Source organism: Carettochelys insculpta, chromosome 6, assembly GCF_033958435.1.
Source record: "Carettochelys insculpta isolate YL-2023 chromosome 6, ASM3395843v1, whole genome shotgun sequence".
In the NCBI taxonomy this organism is placed as follows: domain Eukaryota; kingdom Metazoa; phylum Chordata; order Testudines; family Carettochelyidae; genus Carettochelys; species Carettochelys insculpta.
In genome coordinates this window covers 61,270,493-61,293,363 of record NC_134142.1, presented here as the reverse complement: position 1 = coordinate 61,293,363, position 22,871 = coordinate 61,270,493, and positions in this window count along the sequence as shown.

The following is a 22,871-nucleotide window of genomic DNA, read 5'->3' as shown; positions in this document are numbered from 1 at the left end:
GAGAAATCCTGGAGGTTCTGTTTTTGCAGCCTTTAGGTGTTGTTCTTAAACAGTCAAGAGCTATGTTTCCCAATTTTACATGGAACCCTTTTAAACTCGGAAGAAATTTGTGGAACCTCATTCCCAAGTTCTACCCTCTTTGGCTCCCATCCCCACCCCCAGTCTCAAGGCTTTACTCCCTGTCCCGCAACCCCCCCCCGCCCCGATTCCCAGGCTTAACTCCTCTCAGCCCCAAACCTGCCTCCCCCATCCCCAGCCTTAACCCCACTCAGCCTCAAATCCACCCAAATACCTCATCCAATATGGCAGACAAACCTACCTCTGCTCCTCTGACTCTAGCCCGAGGCCCTGGCACAGGATGACTCAGGACCAGTCTGACTCTCGCACCAGTGGTGGCAGGACAATGCAGGACCTGTCTGACTCCCCCTGCTGACAGTGGTGGGGCAATGAGCCGCAGGCCACAGGGCAGTCAGCAGTGGCAGCGGAGCTACAAATTGCCATTTAGCTCCAGGTTGCTGACTCCTGATTGCAGTGCCCTTAATTTCACTCTGTAGAACCCTGGGGTTCCGCGGAACTCCAACCGGGAAACACTGGTCTAGAGGGGTCCCTGCTAACCAACATAAATCCATCCCCTCACCCCTCGAAGAAAACACAGGGGAAAACTGTGACTACCACAAGTCAGAAAGCTTCACTATCCCTTCAGGCTGGGTCTACACGAGCCCCTTCTTTTGAAAGGGGCATGTTAATGAGTGGGTTCAAAAGATGCTAATGAGGCACTGCAATGAATATGCAGAGCCTCATTAGCATAATGGTGGCTGTGGCGATTCGAAAGTGCAGCTTTTTTAATCGTGCACTGCCCGTGAAGAGGGGACCTTTTGAAAGGACCTCCCCTAGTTTTTGAAAGCCCCTTCTTCCTATCTGGTATTAGGAAGAAGGGGCTTTTGAAAACTGGGGTGGGGTCCTTTTGGAAGGTGCCATCTCCACAGGCAGCATGTGATTCAAAAAGCCACACTTGCAAATCGCTCTGGCCGCCATTATGCTAATGAGGTGCTGCATTTTCATTGTAGTGCCTCATTAGCATCTTTTGAACCTGCTCATTAACATGCCCCTTTCGAAAGGAAGGGGCTCGTGTAGACACAGGGTCAGTCAAAACCAGGCTTAAAATGAGGTTGGCTTGATGGTTCTGGAGAGTTCAAGGACCCCTGCTTCAAAGTTTGTAGGAGACCCCACCCTTGACTTCAGACCACTGTGAGCGCTCTGCTTTCATTGGGTGTAACGCACTAATTTAAGAATTAATGTAGGCAGCCTTCAGCAAAAATAATTTTGTTCTACAGCATGTGGTTGGCAGGTAAGTGTCACACTGTCAACCGAAAACCTTTTATACGTGGGCATGAAAAAGGATCCACATACAACAAACTTCCTGACCCATCCATGCGCATGCCGATTTGGAGACGTTGGGTTGTTCTGCCTACCGAAAGCAGACAGCATGAGAGCTCAGCCAACATATTTTTTTTAGCACCCAAGTCTAATATTAGAGGTTTGCACCTGCTACCTGACCCCTGTTAACTCCCTCCATCAGGGAAAGTAGCTCTTATCCTCTTCCTTTGAAGAAAAGACTGTCAGTTGGGCTTCTGGGACAACTGGCCTTGTGGCTCTCAGTTTCTATAGTAACCTGTTCATTTTGTTCCAGTTTTCTTTTCCATTTCCCCAACTTTACAGGAACCACACAGAGCAGCAGTGGGAATTCTCAGAGCCACAGTGCAGCCTTGGCGTGCTGTTTCGCTGTAGCTTCAGCACTCAGTTGCTCAACAACCAATCTTCAGCTGGGTATATCCGCGATGTGCACATAATGATTGGTGGCATCCCATGCTTTAGGGGGAATTAAAAAAGTGACAGCCAATGAATGGTGCCTTGAGAAGTAGTAACCACGAGGTCTGTCTTCAAAAGCTGGATTCTTCTCAGAGAAGCCTAATTCTTTATTTGCTTCCAGCTATCAACACACTGCATCCCTCCCACTGGGCTTTAAATACTTCTGCTCTCCTTGTATGGGTCATGCATTGTGCAGCTTACTCAGGTCTGAAAGAAGAACTTTGCACGCTGAGCTTCAGACTGGATGTTCTGATAACTACCCAGGACAATGGTGGGGTACATTCCCTTGTATGCATGTCAGCCTTTAGACTGTCCATGTGCCTGGTAGGAGTGAAATGTACTGCACACTCATAGGCCTTATCTACCTGAACATTTTAATTATCCATTCTACAATTATCTAGCCCCTACCTGTAGTCCGGTCTCTGCTGGAGTCACCAGCTTACACTTCATTCATTTTTTTTGTTCTCTGCAAAACAATGTAAATAATACAAGCTGGCACACAAGTAAAGCTGATCATAAAAAACATCATGACATGAATGAAATATCTTTATCTGAAGACAGGAACTTTGCCTATCTCTCATCCATCACCATAGTGATCTGCCTTTTCTTAATTCAACCCAGATGAGGCAGGCTAATTAGAATGTTTCATAGATGAGGGGCAAATTCGTCCCTGGTGTAATGCCAGAACTGAACATGGCTCGAGATCTTCTGAATGAGCCTCACTGTGAAAGACTTGTAGGAGGATTCAGCTTTTCACCCTTCTTGACTGCCTAAGAACAAACTTGCATCCTGAGCAGGTGCTTGCAAACCAGAAGTACAAAATCTGCAAATTGACTTTGGCACAATATTAGCTTTAACTGAAAAAAAAATCTTAAATTGTGTGGTGGCTATGCCTGAACATAAAGATGGATTTGTTGCAGGAATAGACTTCAAAAAGGGATATTATTATAATTATTATTATTACATTAGCAAGTGAAATGTGCTAGGTGCTATACAGGAAATACCCCCTTTCCAGAGAGTAGGATTATTATGTTTTATTGTTTCATACTTGCATTATGGTACTATTCAAAGGTCCCAGTCAGGATGGGCCCCCACATTGTTCTAGGTCAGAGGGTGGCAACCAAAATAGCAAGAAGAGCCATTTTTTTTTAATGTGGTAAAATACTCAATAATTCAAAAGCCGCAATGGATGTGAATACGAGATAGTCCCTAATAAATAATGTCAAACCATACTTTCTGTAACCCCTATTTTAAGAACAGTGCGCACACAGTGATTTGGAATGTGATATATGTTACTGCAGGATGTTCACAAACTTTTTACATATTCTATTTCCTCACACGTAACGTGTGTTTGTACCACTGTCTTCCTGACTTTCACTCCCAAACCATCTCTGTCTCTGGAGGATGCAAGATTCTTAATTTCATTTTTTTTTTTTGAAATCACTGTACAAGAGACTTTGATAAAACACTCTTTTATGTTGCCATCTGTGAATGGCTTTTCTTGTTTCATGATCTCTTGAGTTGCCACAAAACTAGCCACAGTTATGCTAGTTGGTGATTGCACCCTTTTAGCGAACGTGTTCTTGCTGTGCTCTGCTTTGTGTAGCAGCTCCTCCGTGGCTTTTTTTCTGGCATCTCCAGCTGAATACTGTTTGGCAAAAGTAGTGGGTTTTTTTGAGAAAATTCCTCTCGAGGTTGTATGTTTTGTTGTTGGCAAGTTTCTCATTGCAAATGAGACATACAGGTAGTGCAGCCGAACTCAATATAAACATGAAGAATGGGGTCCATACAGTTTGAAATTCTCTGTTTTCAAGTTTGATTTTCTTCTTTTTGGAAGCTGTTCCATCCCCACTGTCTGCCGATTTTACTTCACGTTTAATTTCAGTTTTCTTTCTTAAAATGCATGTTGCCCTTCACAGCACGAATGCTGCAAGCTTCCTGTTCCTTTGCAAAATCAAGACTTTATTAGCAACATGACCAAAACACAGATACAGTATCATATCCCACAATACACTGCACACATTAAAGGAGGAATCAGCCAACGTTTTGAGATCACGTATCATTTGCTATTTAGATGTGAGTTGTTCATCACTGGGCTTTTAGATGTTCAGCATTCATCAAAAATAATCAGGAGTTTTTTTTTTTTTTTTTAACTTTGCAATTATAGTGTCGGGAGCCACAAAAAGTCCTGAAAGAGCCACATGTGGCTCTGGAGACACAGATTGCAAACAACTGTTCTAGGTTCTCTGTGACTGCATGGTCCCTCTGTCTGGATGTTTCTATATGCTCTATGCAAAGGGTATAGGAATGATAGAGTATATTTGGTGGCCGATCTCAATTTGCTTTTGCGAGCTCGTGTGGGCATTGGGATGTACGGACACATGGGGAACGCCCAGCCCCTGCCCTCAAGAGCGCTCAGTCTAAAATAGCTACAATTATGCGGGCTAGGGAGTTGGGTGCCCAAATGCCCTGAAGGGATGATAACTGGCCTGGCTTAGTGCTAGAGCTACCGTTTAAATACAGCTAAATTATCCCCACCTGTTTCAGTTGTAAAATGGCTAATTTTGTGTAAGCACTATCATGGGCCTTAAGCATTAAAATGTTAGGTTGAACGGGGTAAGCCCTAAAGGACGAACTGGCTGAGGAAAGGCCTGAAGTGGAATGTCCAATTGATACAGGTTATGGTGAGGAATCCTGGTAATGTCTGAGCCTTGTTCAAATAGCTCTGGGGGCAGGTGTCATATCTGGGATCTTGTCCATCTCGAGCCCTGACATTGCATGCTGATGAGCGTGCCGTCATATCGCAGTGCCTACAAATATCCATGCAATAAATCCCATGATGTGAATCACAAAGTCAGGGCATGATGGTTTTGTGACGCTCCCTAGTGCCATTCAGGGGCAGGAATGGGGTGGCTTAATAGACAGACCACTAGATTAGGATTCTGGAGGCATGGGTTCTGTCACTAGCCGTTTGGGGGAGACACTGCACTTCTACGCACCAGGTTCCCACCCATTGGGGAAAAATGGGTCGGGGGAAGGTTGGAATGATGCTGTTCACCTTTCAGAAAATCCTGGGAAAGAGCCATGTATTGTTATTTCCCTTATAGTGGCTTTGGGGGCTGGGTTCTCTAGTTGATTTATGCTGTTCTAGCGACCATCCCATGCATCCATCCCACAGTGTGTGGCTCATAGCTGCGATCATCTTTTTGCTCACACTGATTTACAGCAGACAAACGGGGGCTTCAACCAAACCCTTTGACTTCATGAAAACAGCTCACAGGACTTCCCTTGGCTGTGGGCATGTGTCTGAGACACAGGAGGAGTATTATTGCTTGAGCCAGTCATGAACAGTGTTAGGGGACTTCCTGGTGAGACCTGTCTGTCCACTCCTCCGTGGAAAGCATTGTGACTACAGAGCACAATCTAGAAGATTAAAATGGAGGAAACGGAAGGACCCTCAGATCTTCTTGATTACTACAGATGGTTCTGTTTAAGTGCTCACTTCTTTTCAGGCCTTCTTTTCTTGCAGCAAAGTCATAATGGTGAGTTCACTTATCACAATCCATTTTAGTGGTGTAGGGTTTGCAGATGCAAAACAGTGACTTTCTTGCACGATCAGGGAAAAAGAAAATCTTGGCCATGTCAGCAACAAAAATTACCTTTAAACTGCAGAGAGGTTCACAAATAGTCTAGGGAACACCGATTATGTATATTTCAGTGTATATAAATGTTCTTTTTTCTTCTTTCAGAAAGGAAAGTACACGGCGTGTTAACTTGTGACCTACATAAAACAATGTGTATCTGTGCGCTTTGCTGATGGCCCTGTTTCTAAAACATTATTCATGCTGCAAACATTTTTTTGCATGTTGCTGTCCAAATATTGGACTACACTGTTCTATTTTGCTGATCAAGTTGTGGCTGAAGCTGTTTTGTGTACGAGTTCGACAAACGTATACCAGTGAACTAGATCTGTATGTGTGCATATGAATTAGTCAATGAGAGCAGGTAAATGTGCCGGCTAGGTACCTGTTTTGTCAATTAAACTTGGTCATACCTACAGAAAAGTGAAGAAAGGTCACCTGTCTTTATTAGAGCACCATTTAAACATGGAGGAGAGGCAAAATTCACTACCTCCCCACACTTCTAGCAAGGAGAAACAAAGGATGCTAGTTAGGCATTCTTTCACCCTTTTCCATAATCTCTGCTATGAATTGGTTGACTGAGCCATTGTAAATACAGTAAACCCTCAATTTTATGGATCCTGCTTGAGCAGACTTCAAGAACAATGGCCATCTGCCAGCCCCCCATTGTTCCCAAAGTCTGCTGAGCTGCATAAATCCCACCCCTCCTCCAAAATAAGTAAGGTGACTTACCAGAGCTGCCGCTGTTGTGACTGGCGATGTCCTTGCTTCCGGGTGTAATGGGCCGCCAAGGCTGATTCCTCCACCGTGGCCTGGACTGCCACCGAAGCCGCCATGTGCTCCTCCCACCAGGGGTGGGATGCATTGGCCCTCACGTAGGTGCCCTACGCCTGATGGAAGGAGTGCGTGGAGGCTCCAGCAGTGGGGGCAGGTCCTCGAGGCTGTGACAGAGTCTCCAGTGTTCCAAGCCGCTGCAGCAGCTCCAGCCATGGTGGGGGGGGGTGGTGCATGTCCAGCCGCGTTGGCATTCCAAGCCACTGCTGAGTGCCTCCAGCCACATCATTGTCTCCAAGTTGACTCATCATCTCCAGCCCATGGCATGGCTCCAAGCAGTGGTGGCTCTGGCTCCAAAGGCTCTGACTCTGGTGAGTCGCCATCATTTTTTCTTGAGGGGAGCGACTGGGGCTGGGGGAGCCTGGCATGGGTGGGTGGGCATTAAGGTGAAAATAAACCCTTGGATTTAATGGACTTTCAGGTTTAACGGCCACCTCTGCCCCCAGTAGTCTGTTAAATCGAGGGTTTACTGTGAGTGATCCAAGGAATTTAAGTTTCTTATTCCAGTCACAAGTTATCCTCAAACAGCTCATGCTTTTGCCAATTTGTTAATGACTTGCAACGCTTCAAGAAATAGTTTGTGTGAATGGATTTCAGTCAGTGAGGGGGTGATGACTGGTCCACCATAGGCACTTCTTGCATTGTGCTTGGTGGTTTCAGGCAACGTGATCTTCTTTTTCTAGAGCTGGCTGGAAGATTTTTCAGAAGAATAATTTTCCACTGGAAAATGCCATTTTGGTAAAATTGCAAAATCTCATTGATTTTGATGAAATTTTAAAAAAAAAAATTGTTTTGGAAAAGTCAAATCAGCATTTGACTATTTTCCTCAGTGTAAATGTTTCATTCTGAAACAACTGCATATAACATAAGGTATTTCCTAATAGCAGAAAAATATGTGGAAGCCAAACTGAAATGTAACATCTTACATTTATCAAAAGGAAACACTTCAACTGACCCACCACGATTTTTCCAATTTTAATTTTGTTGATTTTGTTCCAATTTGCGATTCTCAGTCCCATAAAATCTCAGTTTTTGTACAGGATTAAAATCCCATTTCCAGACGACCTCTGAATTGCTTCTGATCCTTGTTTAAGTGGCCTAAACATCAAAGAGAAAGGGAGGCCTTTTTGCTGTTTACAAATATCTGAGAGATTTGGAAGGGAGCTTGAGAGGTCGTCATTTCTAGCCCCCTGCTACTCTCCCTAACAGAATTATTTGCCCCAGACCCCTAAATAGCATCCTTAAGGACTGAACTTACAACCCAGGGTTTATAACCAGGGGTCAAGCCACTGACCAAGACTTTTTTTTTTTAATTCAACTTTCTCTCTGGCCACCTAGCTGTTTCCTGTGCAAATGATTGTGCAAAGAGTCTGTGCAATGCTAAAATATGAAGTTCCTTTTCATGAACATTCTTGGAAAGAAAACTTGCTTCCCAGGATCTCTATGAATAAATAGGATTGTGGATTCCAGTGAAGGAAAGATACAGTTTTATATGCAGGAGGATTTCTTAATACTGTTTCGGTGGATTTACCCAGCATGAGATCATTTCAGTCCCATAAACAGCTTACTTGTGAGCATAGGGTTTACTCCCTTACTCCTCTGCTGACCCCAGATAGTTTGATTTCATGCATCCCCACTAGGTGTGCAAAATTGGACCCTGGAAGATTGACTCTGCCTGGGGTTGATTGTCCGTGAAGTGATGACACACACTTACATATTGTGCCCGTTATACTGAGAGGCACTGGTAACTGCATGGATCATAAACCTCTTTGAGACTGGGTGTGAATACACAGTTCTGTTAATTTAATTGTCCGCATAAAATAATCATAAACTCCCACCACCTATCTCAAAAGTAGCTGAGTAGTGTTTGGAGAAGGCGTGAGAGAGAGTCTGAGCAATCAAACCCAAAAGAAAACTCGGGAGAAGTTCTGGGATGGGAGTTCTGGCTCATGAACTACAAAACTGCTTCTTTTGCCCTTGGGACTCTTGCAGTGGGAGAAGCCAAATGTTCTACATTTCTTATAAATAAACAAGATTGCATCAAAGACAAGACCAGACAGTATCATTAGTTCCAGTCTCAGATGGAACAGTCCCAGGGCCCTGGACTAAGACTAGCTGGGATCAGGGAGAGGTAACACACTTTTTGTCCACCAATCGTGAAGTACTTTACAAAGTGGGTCAATGGGTTAGCCCCATTTCACAGTTGGGGAAACTGAGTCAGAGAGCAGCCAAGTGACTGGCTCAAGGACACACAGCAGGCCAGCCTGAGGATGAAGCTCTTATACACCAATAGAATGCAGAGGGGGAAGTCTTGGGGAACAGAGACTGGCACTCGATGGCTTGTCTTAGGAAGAGTCTCTGGTAACAGGCTCGTACATTCCTATGCTGCTCAGAGATGTTGCAAGAATGGAGGTTAAGGAATTCATACTGAAAGTGAGAGCTGGATTTTCTTGGCATTGTGTGCAATATGTGATATTGCAGTAGTGCATGTCTGACGTCAAAGAAAAGCCTGTCTGTGCCAAATCTATTACCAAAATTCCTTAGCAACAGTTCACCCATGGGAAAATGTAACCCCTTCAACAGTGCCAAAAACAGAGCACCCACTGGTGACCAGCAGTGGACGTGCCAGCTTGCTTGTTTAGTATCTGAGGCCAGAAGGGACCCCGGTGATCATCTGACCTCTTGTCTAGCACCACCATGGAACCCAGCTGAACAAATTCCTACCCCATGTGTTGGGTTACCATATGCAAAAGAGGACAACCCTGAGTGGGAGGGTATCTGTATCAGCATCTACCAACTCACGTTGGAGTAATGTTTTAGAATGTATAGTACATAAATCCAACGTGAGTTGGTTGATACTGGAACGGGGGTGAGATTGAACACACCCTCTCGGAGTGTTCTTTTTTTTTGACAGGTCAAATTTGGTGACCCTAACCATGGAGTGTATACCAGATTTGGTGGACAGCAGAGCTTTAAAACCTGCCAGTGATAGAGAATCCACCACCACCTTTGAGGAGGGAGAAAACTTGTTCTTTTCGGCCTCTGAGGCTAGAGCAAGAGGCAATGGACTTAAACTGCAGCAAGGGAGGTTTAGGTTGGACATTAGAAAAAAGTTCCTAGCTGTCAGGATGGTCAAACAGTGGAATAAATTGCCAAGGGAGGTTATGGAATCTCCCGCACTGGAGATATGTAAGAACAGATTAGATAGATATCACTCAAGGGCCGTGTCTACACATGTGCCAAATTTCAAAATGGCCACGCAAATGGCCATTTCGAAGTTTACTAATGAAGCGCTGAAATGCATATTCAGCACCTCATTAGCATGCGGGCGGCAGCGGCACTTCGAAATTGACGCACCTCGCCGTCGCGCGTCTCGTCCAGACGGGGCTCCTTTTTGAAAGGACCCCGCCTACTTTGAAGTCCCCTTATTCCCATTTGCATGGCCATTTTGAAGTTTGGGGCACATGTAGACATAGCCAAGGATGGTTTAGAAAGTACTTGGTCCTGCCATTGGGGCAGCGGGCTGGACTCAATGGCCTCTCGAGGTCTCTTCCAGTCCTAGTATTCTATGATTCTATGATATTGTTCCAAAAGTTAACGCCCCGTCCCCCACAGTTAATGAATGCACTGACTTATTGTCAAGCTTCAGCTTCCAGCCATTGGGTTGTGGTATTTCTTTTTCTGCTAGCCTGAAGAACCCATCATTAAATATTAGCTCCCCACATTGATCCTTACAGATTGTAATTGTCACCCTCTTCCACCATGTCTTTGTTATACTAAATAGATGGAGCACCTTGAGCCCATGATGACAGAGCTTGTTTTACTCCCGTCATCATTCTCATGGCTCTTTTTTGAACCCTCTTCCGTTTATCAGCCTCTTTCTTGAATTGTGGCCACCAGAGGGACACAGTATTCCAGCTGCAGTCACACCTGTGTCTAGTACAGGTAAGAGATGGGGAGGGTGGGGGTCCCTGGGGAAGAAACAGGCAGAGGGAGTATTTTAACGTGTATTTTTCCAAAACTGCTGAACAGCAGCCTCTTTACTTCATCTCTCCCTTCTGCACCCGAGGCCAGTTGCCCTGGGCTTCCCTGTGAGCTGAGCACTGGAGGGGATGCCCAGGAGAGATCTAAGGGGCACCCAGCTGACCAGCAGAGTGTCCGCAGCACCCACCGCCGGCAGCATGTGTTTCTCCTGGTGGTGCACTTCCACACAGGCTTTACTGCACAGACCAAAATTTGTCCTGCCCATGGAGGGAAAAAATGAGAGAGAGCCGTGCCTGGCACCCCTCAGGCCAGGGCTGAATGGCCAGTGAAGGGGTAAGGGAAACAAAGGAGAGGGCAAACCCGAGCCATGCAGCATGTGAGAGCTGGACCGCGCCTTCCTCACTCGGCGCGTAGGGCCGGCCACAGAGGGTCAGTAGATTTCAGGGGCAACCGCAAATAGAGGTCGCTTGGGGGTTACAACTCTTCCCTCTCCCTCTAAATAGGGGAGAAAAAGCCAGCAGAAAACCCCACATGGCCTCGCTGCATTTCTGTGGCTGGCTTCCCTCACGGGGAACGTGCTGGAGACGGCTCTTCCGCAGTATGCTCCACGGTCTGTGCTCAGGAGGTGAGAGGAGCCCTTTCAACACTATGGAGCCCAACCGAGCAGGCAAATGCTGCAGGTCCCAGGGGCTGCGCCCACAGAGCTGGCTCCTTCCGCAGCGCTCCCCCTTCCCTTTTGGCAGCCTGGCTCCTGCAGCTGCTACGAAAGAACCAGGCAAAGCCGATAAAACAAAAAGGAATGAAAAGAACCAACCCCCCCCCCCACCCCGGCTGGCCCATCACGTGTGGGTTGTTTTCAAAGGGTGGCATTGCTGCTCTTCCAGACAACAGCAGGCTGAGAGGCAAATTGGGCGGGCAGGTGACCTGGGCAATGGGAGAAGATGTGCCAGCTCCTATAAAAGAAATGGTGGGAGGGGGGGATGCTGCTGAAATCACCATGGAGACGCTTAACCTGCTGAAACGGATGCCTTCGAGGGATTGGCACTGACCAGGTCGTTAGGAAGAAAAGAGCCTGGCATGAGACTGGCGGGATCCTCATTACACACAAGGGCCATAGTGAGGTGTCGCTTTCCAAGCTTGCTCCACAGCACGTAAGACAGAGTGCATTGAAAGCGCCTCAAGGTTGGAACCCAAGCCATTAAAATAAACGAGAAATTCGAAAAGCGCAGGCCAGCTTTTGGTCCAACGCTGAAGGAGACGCAGCTTCAGCTTGCTAAACGATGGCTTTTGTGGCATTCTTCACAGGCCTTGGCATACAAAAACGATCCACGTGCTGAGTACTTGTTGAAGGACAGGAAGAGAAACAGAGGGGCGGGGCAAGAGACCATCCCTGGCAGCTCCTATGGGGTGAGGCAGTAACTTCCCAACTGGGGCCGAGGAAAGGGACCTGGTGCACTGTGCAGCCCATGTAGCAGACCCGGGATGCTTTCTGAGTCACAGTGTGTTCTCAGACTACCACCCAGCTGGAGGGGGCAGCAGCAGGCCAATATGCGTGTCTCAGCTCTGCTGGCTAGTACTTTGTGGCAATGGAATCAAAACGTTTCCCTCTTCCTGCTCCTGCTGGGTAGGGGATGCGGGGGGTGGGATAAGCGGACTAGCAGTCCTGCCTCTTCCCAGGCCTAGCTATTGTTTTTATATCACCACCCTGACCACAGAACCTCAGCACCTCACATTCTTGCAGCCGGTGAGGAAGAGACATACAGATGCTTACAGATGGGGAGTGGAGGCACAGGGCTGATGAAGTCTCTTGCCCAAGGTCACATAGAAAGTGTGCGTCAGAGTAGGGTCTAATGCCCTAACCAGCGCTACCTGCTGTTGGAAGTGGCAGTGCACAATGCTTTTGCATCTGGCAAAGGTGCCCCACCAGGGGCAAGAAGCCAAGCCAGAAGCATGTGGGAACCACTGGTAGGTACCATGTTGTTGAATAGTCACAGAGAGGGACTCTATTCTCTTCTCTTCACCTTAAAGACTAGCCAAATAATTTTTAGGTGATGAGCTTTCATGGGCAGACCCACTTCTTCAATGCTGAAGACACGTAGTACAGCACTGACAGTTTTATAACACAGAGATCCAAAAAAAGATCTGTACCAAGCATTCATAAAGCTTAATTACCCACCGGGAGAAGTGAAAAACCAGATCGACAGCACCACATGAATACCCAGAAATCAGCTACTTCAAGATAGGCCCAAGAAGATCAATAACAAAACACCACTTGGCATCACCAACAGCCTCCAGCTCAACCCCCTGCAGCGCATCATCAGCAACCTCCAACCTCTGCTGGAACATGATGCTACACTCTGAGAGGCCCTGGATGAGAGGCCTTTTCTCTCCTACAGACAACCACCTAACCTCAGGAAAATTCTCACTAGCAACCACAGGCCATAGCACAGTAATACTGAGCCTGGAACCTTTCCTTGCAACAAACCCCGTTGCCACCTTTGTCCACATATTTATTTTGGAGATTCCATCACTGGACCTAACCATGTTAATTACAGGATTAGAAGCTCATGCTCCTCAACCAATGTGATATATGCCATCATGTGCCAGGAATGCCCCTCTGCTACATAGATCGGGTGAACTGTACAATCGCTTTGTCAAAGAATGAATGGACACAGAGCAGACGTTAGGAATCTGAACACATGTAAACCTGTCAGTGAGCATTTCAGTGGAGTGGGCCATTCTGTTAAAGATCTGAGAATATGCGTCGTACGACAAAGAGTCTTTAACAGGAGATTACAAAGGGAAATGTGTGAACTGCAGCGTAGGCTCAAATTCAATATGTTGAGGTTTGGTCTTAATAGAGGTAGCAATTACCTCATACGTTACAAAACCAGTTTCTTGCTCTTGGGTATTCATAGAGATCTCAGGCAGGACATTTAGTATTTTGCTCCCCTCTTCCCCCACCCCCTTCAGTCCTGTGTATCTGATTTGTCAGTTTTTTTTAAATCTCTGTATTATAAACACGTCAGTGCTATTTTGGAAATGGCGTATCTCCAAATCTGAGGAAGTGGGTCTGCCCCACAAAAGCTCATCACCTAATCAATTATTTTGTTAGTCTTTAAAGTGCTACAGGACTGCTGGTTTGTTCTGCTCTGCTGTTGTTACTGTAGGACAGAGGGTTTTGAAAGATTCTCCAGATTGCGGCCTCTTCCCATGCATCTGTCCCTGTTTTGGGGCTGTCCCTAATGGCAGTGTTCCTGCTACCTTAAGCGGAAATGAAGTCCAGGGCTAGTGCTCTTGCAAGTACCAGCCTTGTCAAAGGGGCTAGCCAGGGCCTAATGCCAGCAAGGTTATAGCTCTGCCACCCAGCATGCAGCAGTGTCCCTGGAGGGGAGTTTATGCTGCACTTCCTTAACAGGCAGCACACATTAGAAAGCCCCATGAGACAGCCCAGCAGCTGCTCCAAAGGGCTGTGCCTCTGTGTTGGCTGCATCAGGCAGAAAAGTAAAAAAGCTCTTTGGACCCCAGTAGCTAATGGTTTGAGCACTGGCAGCTCTTTCCTTACACAGTAAGCACTGCCCCCCCAGCCGGCGCTGACAGAGCAGGATGTGTGCAGCAGGACCCTTGGTAGCACCTTGAATGACAAATGCAGGCTCCTGTTTATAGACCATCAAAAGATGCAGGAAGATTAAACATCAGACCTAGAGGAAAACATGCACATATAAAGCAGGAGTCAAATCACTCTGTTGCAAAGCCCAGCTTCCTCCTCGAGAGCTGTGATTGTATTGCTCTCGACCCTAATCCGCTGCCCCAGCCCATTGCGGGGAAGGAGGGAGGGGATGCAGCGTAAGCAGCAAAAAGCAGGAGCACGCAGAGGCTGTCCAGCGTTAACTTCTACGGGCGTGCTCCTGAGGACACATAAAGCCCAGACATCTGTCGTCAGATTCCCCTCTGGCCTAGCCCATCACCCCATGCTTGCCAAAGCATGACGGGGTAGCACATGCATTTCCATATGAGCCATCTCATGTTCTCACTAATGTTACAGTAAAACACTTTCTCACTTCCTTTGTTTATTGTAGATGGATTCGGTGATTTCCATGCACATGTGACGCAGAGCTTGGCATATGAAAGCAGTGCGTACACTACTTCCGCCACAGGGGTTACCGGCCTCCCGTTTGTCAGAAGGCGAGTCAAACGAGCTGTCTGGGGTTCAGCTGGGATGACGTCATTTCTCTCCACCTCACTGGGCCAGTTTAGATAATCCTGTGGAATGTGCAGTCACCAGAGCCTCTTCCCCACAGGGATATCCAGAAATGGTGGTGTTGTGTTTGCAGTCACACTCCAGTGACTTGGGCTTTGAGCCTCTTCTCCTGGCTGGAGCGCTGTCTGGATGTGGCCCCTCCTTATAACTCCTTTGGGTCCTTTAATTGGAAACCTCCATAAAAGCTCGTGCTGTCTCCCATCCCAAACAAACAGGCCAGCTCCCATGCGTTGGCTCCCTCACCCACTACGCCTCAGCCTCCATCATGGCCGTCGGATGGGAAGCCAAAGCAGGCAGAAGAGGAGGTAACAAACCCCTGAGTGTTTGTTCTTGCAATTTTAGGGGACGGCGGCTCAACCTACTTCCTTTGCACGAGGCCCCCGATTTGCTTGCCCTGCCTCGGCCACCGATCTTGCCTGTACCTGACACAAACATCCCAAGGTCACGCCGTTGATGTACAGCCCCGAGGAGCAGCTGCTGCAGGGCCCATGGGGCCCTTTGTGGTGTGTGCCACTCATTAAGAGAGTGCAGCGTAAACTCCCCTCCAGGAGCTGCTCTGTATGCGGACTGGCAGAGCTATAACCTGGCTGGCTCGAGGCCCTTGCTAGCCCCTTTGGTGAGGCTGGTATTTGTGGGGGCACTAGCCCTAGACTCCCTTTCTGCCCAAGGTAGCAGGAGCACTGCAGTTATGGATAGTTCAAGCCCTGGCACAAATCAATGGGAAAAGGCCACAATCTGGCCAATCTTTACACAACACGTTGTCCTACAGTAACAGCACTACAGTACAGGTTGAACCTCTCTAGTCTGGTGGCCTCAGGACCTGACCAGTGCCGAAGGAGAGAATTTGCCAGATCGTGGGAGGTCATTACCAACACTTCCACTGCTTCCTGGGCTCTTAGAAGACATTTAGGGGTAAATTACAGCTAAATAACAGCCCAGAACAGTGAGAGCCAGGACCGGTGGCTGTAAAGAATCGTTATAGGATTGTGGGAAACTTGGCCATGCCCATGATACGTGGACATCTGGCTAGCTAAAATCATGTTAGAGTACGGATATTGCTGGACCAGAGAGTGCCAGACTAGAGAGGTTCAACTTGTACCTCTACCAGTGGTTCTACTAGAGGTTTCCACATGTTTCTGGCTTGGCTTCTTGCACATGGTGGGGCACCTTTGCCAGCTGTAACAAGCACTGTGCACTGCCAGGTCCAACAGTAGGATGATGGTCTGTTGGTTAGGTCACTAGACCCTGCTCCGCTATGAACCTTCTCTGTGACCATGGGCAGGACACTTCCTCCAACCTGCACCTCCCCTCCCTTCCCCCCACTCCACCTGTCACTGCCTCGCCTTTTCCCCACCATCTCCCCCAAGTGCACCATGCCCTCTCTTCTCCTGCTTTCCCCAGAGCCTGCTGCACACCACTAAACAGTTGACCGTGGCGGGTGGGGGGCATGGGGAAGGTCAGGGCTGATCAGTGCTTGCCGGGGGGGGAAGGGAAGAAGGGAAGCTCAGGAGGGTGCTGATGAGTGCTCACCACCCACTATTCCCCCCCATGGGCACTCCAGCCCCAGAGCATGCATGGGGGTGGAGCTTATACCCAGAGGCGCCAAACCTGGCAATGCTGGGGCTCAGCCCTGGCAAAGCCTGAGGCACAAACTGAGCACTGCCGGGGGGCAGGATGGGGGCAGGCCCACCTGCACAGCACTGGTCCCCCCGACCCTGCACAAACATGGCTGGAATGGCTCCTTGGAAGTGGGAGAAGGGGGGTGGCCAAAGAGGGGCGTTCTGAGAGGAGAGGTGGCAAGAAAATCCATCACAGCGCAGCTACTGCCACTGGACTCGCACTGAGCTGGAAGAGCGAGAGAAGGAGCCAGTGAGCAGCCCAGACCTTCTGTCTGGGTGGCTGATGCCATCACAGCTCCTGGAGGAGGAAATGGCTTGGGGGCTTAGCCATCTGCCTCTCCTGGGTGAGTGCAGCAAGGGGCAATTTGCCCTCTTGGGAAATAACACAGACGCAACCGAGACGTTCACATAGTCGTTCCCTTCCCGGCCACAGGCCTCTCTGCAGAGACACCGCTCAGCCCCAGCCAGTCAACTGAGGCTAACCAGCCATGTTGCTAAGGGGCCCTTTGCCAGGCTGCAGAGCTGTTGTTTAGCCTCTGTCGTTACATATAGGAAAATCGGTTTGCATTTAATTAACATCCGTAACACCACTGTGTAACTTCACTCCAAATTCACTAGACGGGTACATTCAGTCCTGGGCAGGCCATATTGTAAGCTCATTAGGGGAGGGACTGCCCTTTTGTTTACAGAGCACTGAGCACAATAGGGTCCCAGGCCATGACTAGGTGTTACCATAACAACAATAATGATAATTAATAATAAATGCTGACTAACTGGAGAGAATTGAAGCAAGAATGATTAAGGGACTGATATCGTCTTGCTTCTCCGGTCATTTGCACCAGTGCGTGTCTTTTGGCCCTGGTGGAAACCCTCCTGATTTAGTCCAGTGTGAGAGGGGACTCGGGCTGTGTGAGGAATCATTACAATAAGTATCAGAAAGGAAGCCGTGCTAGTCTATACACTATCAAAACAAAAAAGCAGTCAAGTAGCACTTTAAAGACTAGCAAAATAGTTTATTAGATGAGCTTTCGTGGGACAGACCCACTTCTTCAGACCATAGCCAGACCAGAACAGACTCAATATTTAAGGCACAGAGAACCAAAAACAGTAAGCAAGGAGGACAAATCAGAAAAAGATAATCAAGGTGAGCAAATCAGAGAGTGGAGGGGTGGGGAGGGGAAGGTCAAGAATTAGATTAAGCCAAGTATGCAGACGAGCCCCTATAGTGGCTCAGAAAGTTCCCGTCCTGGTTTAAACCACGTGTTAATGTGCCGAATTTGAATATAAAAGCCAGCTCAGCTGCTTCCCTTTGAAGAATGGTGTGAAAGTTCTTTTTCAGTAACACACATACCTTTAGGTCATTAATAGAATGCCCGGTTCCATTAAAATGTTGACTAACTGGTTTGTGGATCTGGAGTGTTTTGATGTCTGTTTTGTGCCCATTAACCCTTTGTCTAAGGGAGTTAGAAGTCTGTCCAATATACAAAGCATTTGGGCATTGTTGGCATTAATGACCTAAAGGTATGTGTGTTACTGAAAAAGAACTTTCGCACCGTTCTTCAAAGAGAAACAGCCGAGCTGGCTTTTATATTCAAATTCGGCACATTAACACGTGGTTTAAACCGGGACGGGAACTTTCTGAGTCACAAAAGGGGCTCGTCTGCATACTTGGTTTAATCTAATTTTTGACCTCCTCCCCCCGCACCCCTCCACTCTCTGATTTGCTCACCTTGATTATCTTTTTCTGATTTATCCTCCTTGCTTCCTGTTTTTGGTTCTCTGTGCCTCAAATATTGCGTCCGTTCTGGTCTGGCTATGGTCTGAAGAAGTGGGTCTGTCCCACGAAAGCTCACCTAATAAACTATTTCACCAGTCTTTAAAGTGCTACTTGACTGCTTTTTGTCACACTAAGTATAATTAGCTATTAGCTTGGCTATACAATGCCTAAGGGTGGACACAATTGTCTCCACAAGTTTAAAGGATGTAAACATGAGGCAGGCAAAGAATTATTCAGTTTGGTGCTAGGAGGGTTAACTAGGGTTAACTAGGCTAGGAGGGAACAATGGGGCACATGTGAGCAAAAGAAAGTTGAAATTAACATGAAGAAAGTCTTCCTAACTGTGAAGAAGTGGCCTGTGGCTCAGCGTCTGAAGGGGAGTCGGCACGGGCTGGCAATTTAAGTCACTTAAAGTTTGGCTGAATGATATACCGCAAAAATCTACTGCTGGGAATGCTCTTGCCCTGAACGAAACTAGTTTGACCTAAAGCTCTTTTTCATCTCGAATGAGTATGATCGTGTACAATGAGTTAACTGAAAGAACGCCCATTTATTTCAATGAACATGGTTTAAAGACAAGGAAACTAATACTGTTTTTGCCAGCAAAGTGCACGGCCCTCTTGCTTTTTAAAGGAGTCTTCCATTCCTTATGACTCTCCCTACCCCACCAATTTCACTCCCTAGCTATAGCCAACCCGGAAAGCACTCCATAGGAAATCGTCGGGGCGCGGCTTTAAGAAGCTGGCTAATTTTATAACACTGGTAACATTTGCAGTTAAAGCTTTACTTTGTTCCTAAGCGTCATGTATTGGGCATTGCTGGACTCAGGGCACTAGATTCCTTGGCTCAATGATCTGTATAAACACAGCCATGTGAATAACTCACAAAATTAGAATGGTCTTTGAATATGGACAGTTCTGTGAGCCTCAAAGAATAGGGGAAAGAAGATGGATTATGTGATACATTACACTGGACCACGATTAATGCACAGTTTACAAGGTCCTTAGCTCAAATGGTTCCTTCTTGCTTGCTTATGTTATCTTTGAACCAGCTGTCTTACCCTCAGTCTCTCCATTAGCTAGTATGTGATGGGTTCTTCTTATATCAAGGTTGTCTTGCTGGAGTCGTATAGGAAGAAGACTCCATGAGGGGGGAAAAGAGGAGAGACGAAAGAAGATTTGAAATGTGGGGTGAGAGCATATTTCTTCATCTGAAAAGAACATGCACAACACGAGCAATTGGCCACAGAAACTCATCGCAAAGGCATGAAACAGTAGATGTAATCCAAGAAGTAACCTGATTTGCAGCTGAAGAGTCACTTTTCTGAGCTAGGGAAATTGCATAAAATTTTCAACAGCGACAAACAGTTTATGTAGCTTGCTGATTAATAAACTAAACAATGATCAGCTTTTTCAGAAGGATGTTTCATTCATGAAAGCAAAGCCAGATGCTAGCTCTGCATTAGTGGAGAGTTTGACTGCATTTCCGAGATAAACGTCTGATTTTAGTCACTTACCACATAGCTAGAAAACATTCTGGGGGGCAGCTGAGGACTTATAAGGGAAACAGGGTAGATCATACAGGAATACCTCCTCTCCCAAAGCACGCACAGATCTGCAAAGCCTGAACTCTTGGAGATGTTTGGAAAAGTTCATTTTAAGAGCCAGATTTTGCCACTCTCACTTCCACAGAACAGTGGGATGGGGGAATTGAGTGGCATTATCCCCCCATGGGGCCAGTCATGAGCTCTCTTGCACCCCCAGGCAGGGGAGAACAGATCATAATGAGTTTATGCTGACTGCCTGCATTGCTGGAGCCCCAAGAAGAAGACTGCAGTTGCTACTCTGGCAGGTGGGCCCAGGCAGGAAATGAGCAGTACTGATGAGGGCCCTAGCACTGGGACACATGGGGAAGCTGCTGGAGGAAGGCACTGAATTGTGAGCCACAGACTGCTTCACATCCTGGTCCTGAGGCAGTGAAGCCATGTTGTTTACTCAGAGTGGACGATAGGGTTACAGTCCTACTCTGTGTAAGCCAGGGTGACTGCATCTGGGCCTACGTTGTTGTTCATTTATGTGCTGTTCTGAATTTCCCAGATCCACTTAGGACCAGATGGAGGTCTGGAAATGCATTCCAACCATTGGTCTTTTCTCTGACTCAAATCAGCCATGAGCCTAAAGCCAAGTCTGCTTCATGAGTTCCCAGCAACACTGCACTGCTTCCAAGAGGCTGTGGAAAGGCCACCTTTTGGGGGTTGGAGTTGTGCTGGCTTGTTTGGCTAAGTGCAATTTGGACAGGCTTTATTCACAAGTGTGGCTTTGGACAGTTTTTAAAGATGGGGAATGTGCAATTTACTGACTAAAGAGTGTTAACTACACTGATTCTATTATTTCCAAAACATTTTCTTTTAAAAAAATGCATGTGTCCACGACAAACTGCAGTGGCTCAAGCCTAACTTGTGTAACGGTGCTGTAGCAGTCCCTTGGGTCAGTCATGCATGTTTTATCAACCACTTTATTGACGTGTATACACATTCTAGAAAGGTGCAGGATAAATTCAACTTCTGGTCGCTGGGTGCTTTATGTGGCTGAATAACATAGTTATTTTAGAATATAAGTTCCTTGGGTCAGATACATCTCCCCTGTATTCTACACTGACTAAACACGTTATAATAAGTTACAGAAATAATAACGATTCAGGGGACAGCCATGTATTTTAAGTGTGCAGTGCTAGCACTCCCACTGAAAACAGTTGGAGGGCTCCTATTAACTCTGACGGGAGATGGACCAAGACCTAAACAACATGATTTTTCAGAATGGCTGAGCACTCACAGCTGCCTTGGTCTTTAGAAGGAATTTTGCCTGAGTAAGCGCTTCGTGATTTGGCCCTATCACAAAGACACTGTAGGTCGCCTTCTCCATCGCGTGATAGCTTCCCTTACATCAGAACAGCCATACTGGGTCAGACCATCGCACCATCTCGTGCAGTATCTTGTCAGTCAGTAGTGGAGAGTTCCAGATGCATCAGAGAGAATGAACAGAACATGGCAATTTTTGTATAGTTACAGCTTCTGATTTGGCGACATTGAGACACGGGGTTTTGTCTCTGACCATCTTGGCTAATAGCTGTGGATGGGCCTAGCCCCCAGGAAACTGTCTATTTTTAACCCAATTATTTTGGCTTTAAGAACATCCCTTGACAATGACTTACACAGTTGGGTCGTGTTTTGTGGGAAGAAAAACTTCCTTATGTTTGTTTGAAACCTGCTGCCTATTATTGGCTGACCACAGGCTTGTGTGGCATACGAAGGGATAAATAACATTCCATTATTGACTTTCTCGCCCCCATTTCTGACTTTATAGACTTCTGTCATATCCCCCCGCAGCTGTCTCTTTTGCCATGGAACAATCCCAGTCTTTTGAAGAGCACCTCAGATGGACGCTGTTCCATGCCCCTAATTATGTTTGTTGCCCTTTACCCCATTTTTCCAATTCAAATACCTCTTTTTTGAGATGAGGCAACTGGAACTATGTGCAGGATTCGAGGTCACGGGGTGCAAAGTATTTCTATAGTGGCATTATGATATTTTCTGTTTAATTATTTAACCTTTCCTATTGGTTCCTAACAGTTTTTTTGGACTGCAGCTGCACAGCATGGGTGTTTTCAGAGAGCTATCCACAGTGACTCCAAACTTCTCTTTCTTGATTGGGAACAGCTAATTTAATCATTTTGTATGTATAGCTGGGATTGTTTTTCAATGTGCATTATTTTGCATTTATCAACTTTGAATGTCATCTGCCATTTTGCTTCCTAATCACCCAGTTTTATGAGACCACCTTGTCACTCTCTGCTTTGGACCAACAATCTCAAATAATTTAGCATCATCTGAAAACTTTGCCGTGTCCCTCTTTACCCCCTTTCCAAGATCATATGGGAATATACTGAACAGCACTGGGTCCAGGACAGGCCTTTATTGTCTCTCCAATGCTGAAGACCTGCTTAATTTCCTGGATTTACTTCCCTTCTCTGTGAACATGCACCCACAGTAAAGGACCTCTGTTACGACAGCCTCCTTTTACATCCAGGAGCAGTGTATGAGCAAATACTGCTCCCATTCTAGATGGCAAGATCACTCGTGATAAGCACAGAGTAATCTCTTGCCCACACCAGTGAAAAGTGCTCCCTGTGCAATGGTCTCAAGCTTTACTGGGGAATGGTGCCCAGACCTGGGAACTGGACCCAACCGGCCTATACTACAGGAGACCTTTCCAAGAAGAAGCAGGTGCAGCACAGAAAGCTCCCCAAGAAGAGCATAATTTATGGTAAATATGGTTTGCCAAGAAGGAGAAAATAGATTTTATAATGCTCTCCAAGAAGATAACATGGTACAGTAAATAGGATTCCATGAGAACAGGCTCCATAAGACATCACACCCTGGCGATCAATAATATTATAACCAAAATAGAATCTCAGCCTAGGGTGAGTTTTCTCAGGCTACCTGAGTTGTGTCTGCTTCTCTGTTCCCCTCTCCCACGGTCAGTTAAGAAACCAATGAGTCATGCGTGTTTTCGACCACTAAAACCAGTGATAGGTAACTGCGGGGTTGGGTGACCTTTGGAGACACAAATCGTGGTTGCCTAAGCCAGGGTCTTGCCGTTAACGTGATGTTTTGAGATGGAGAAAAGATGATGTGGGGGAGACGGGGCTGAGTTTGCATTCCTGCTAGTCCCCACATTTTCCATGCCTTCACTGGGAATGGTGGGTGTGCAAGGAATGCAGGAGCAGCCTATAGCGCTACTATAATTAAGAGCTTCGTGGATAAAGCCCAGATAACTCCAGTCTCCTTTTCTTCTGCATTATCTACTGCCAGGTTTGGCTTCTCCCCC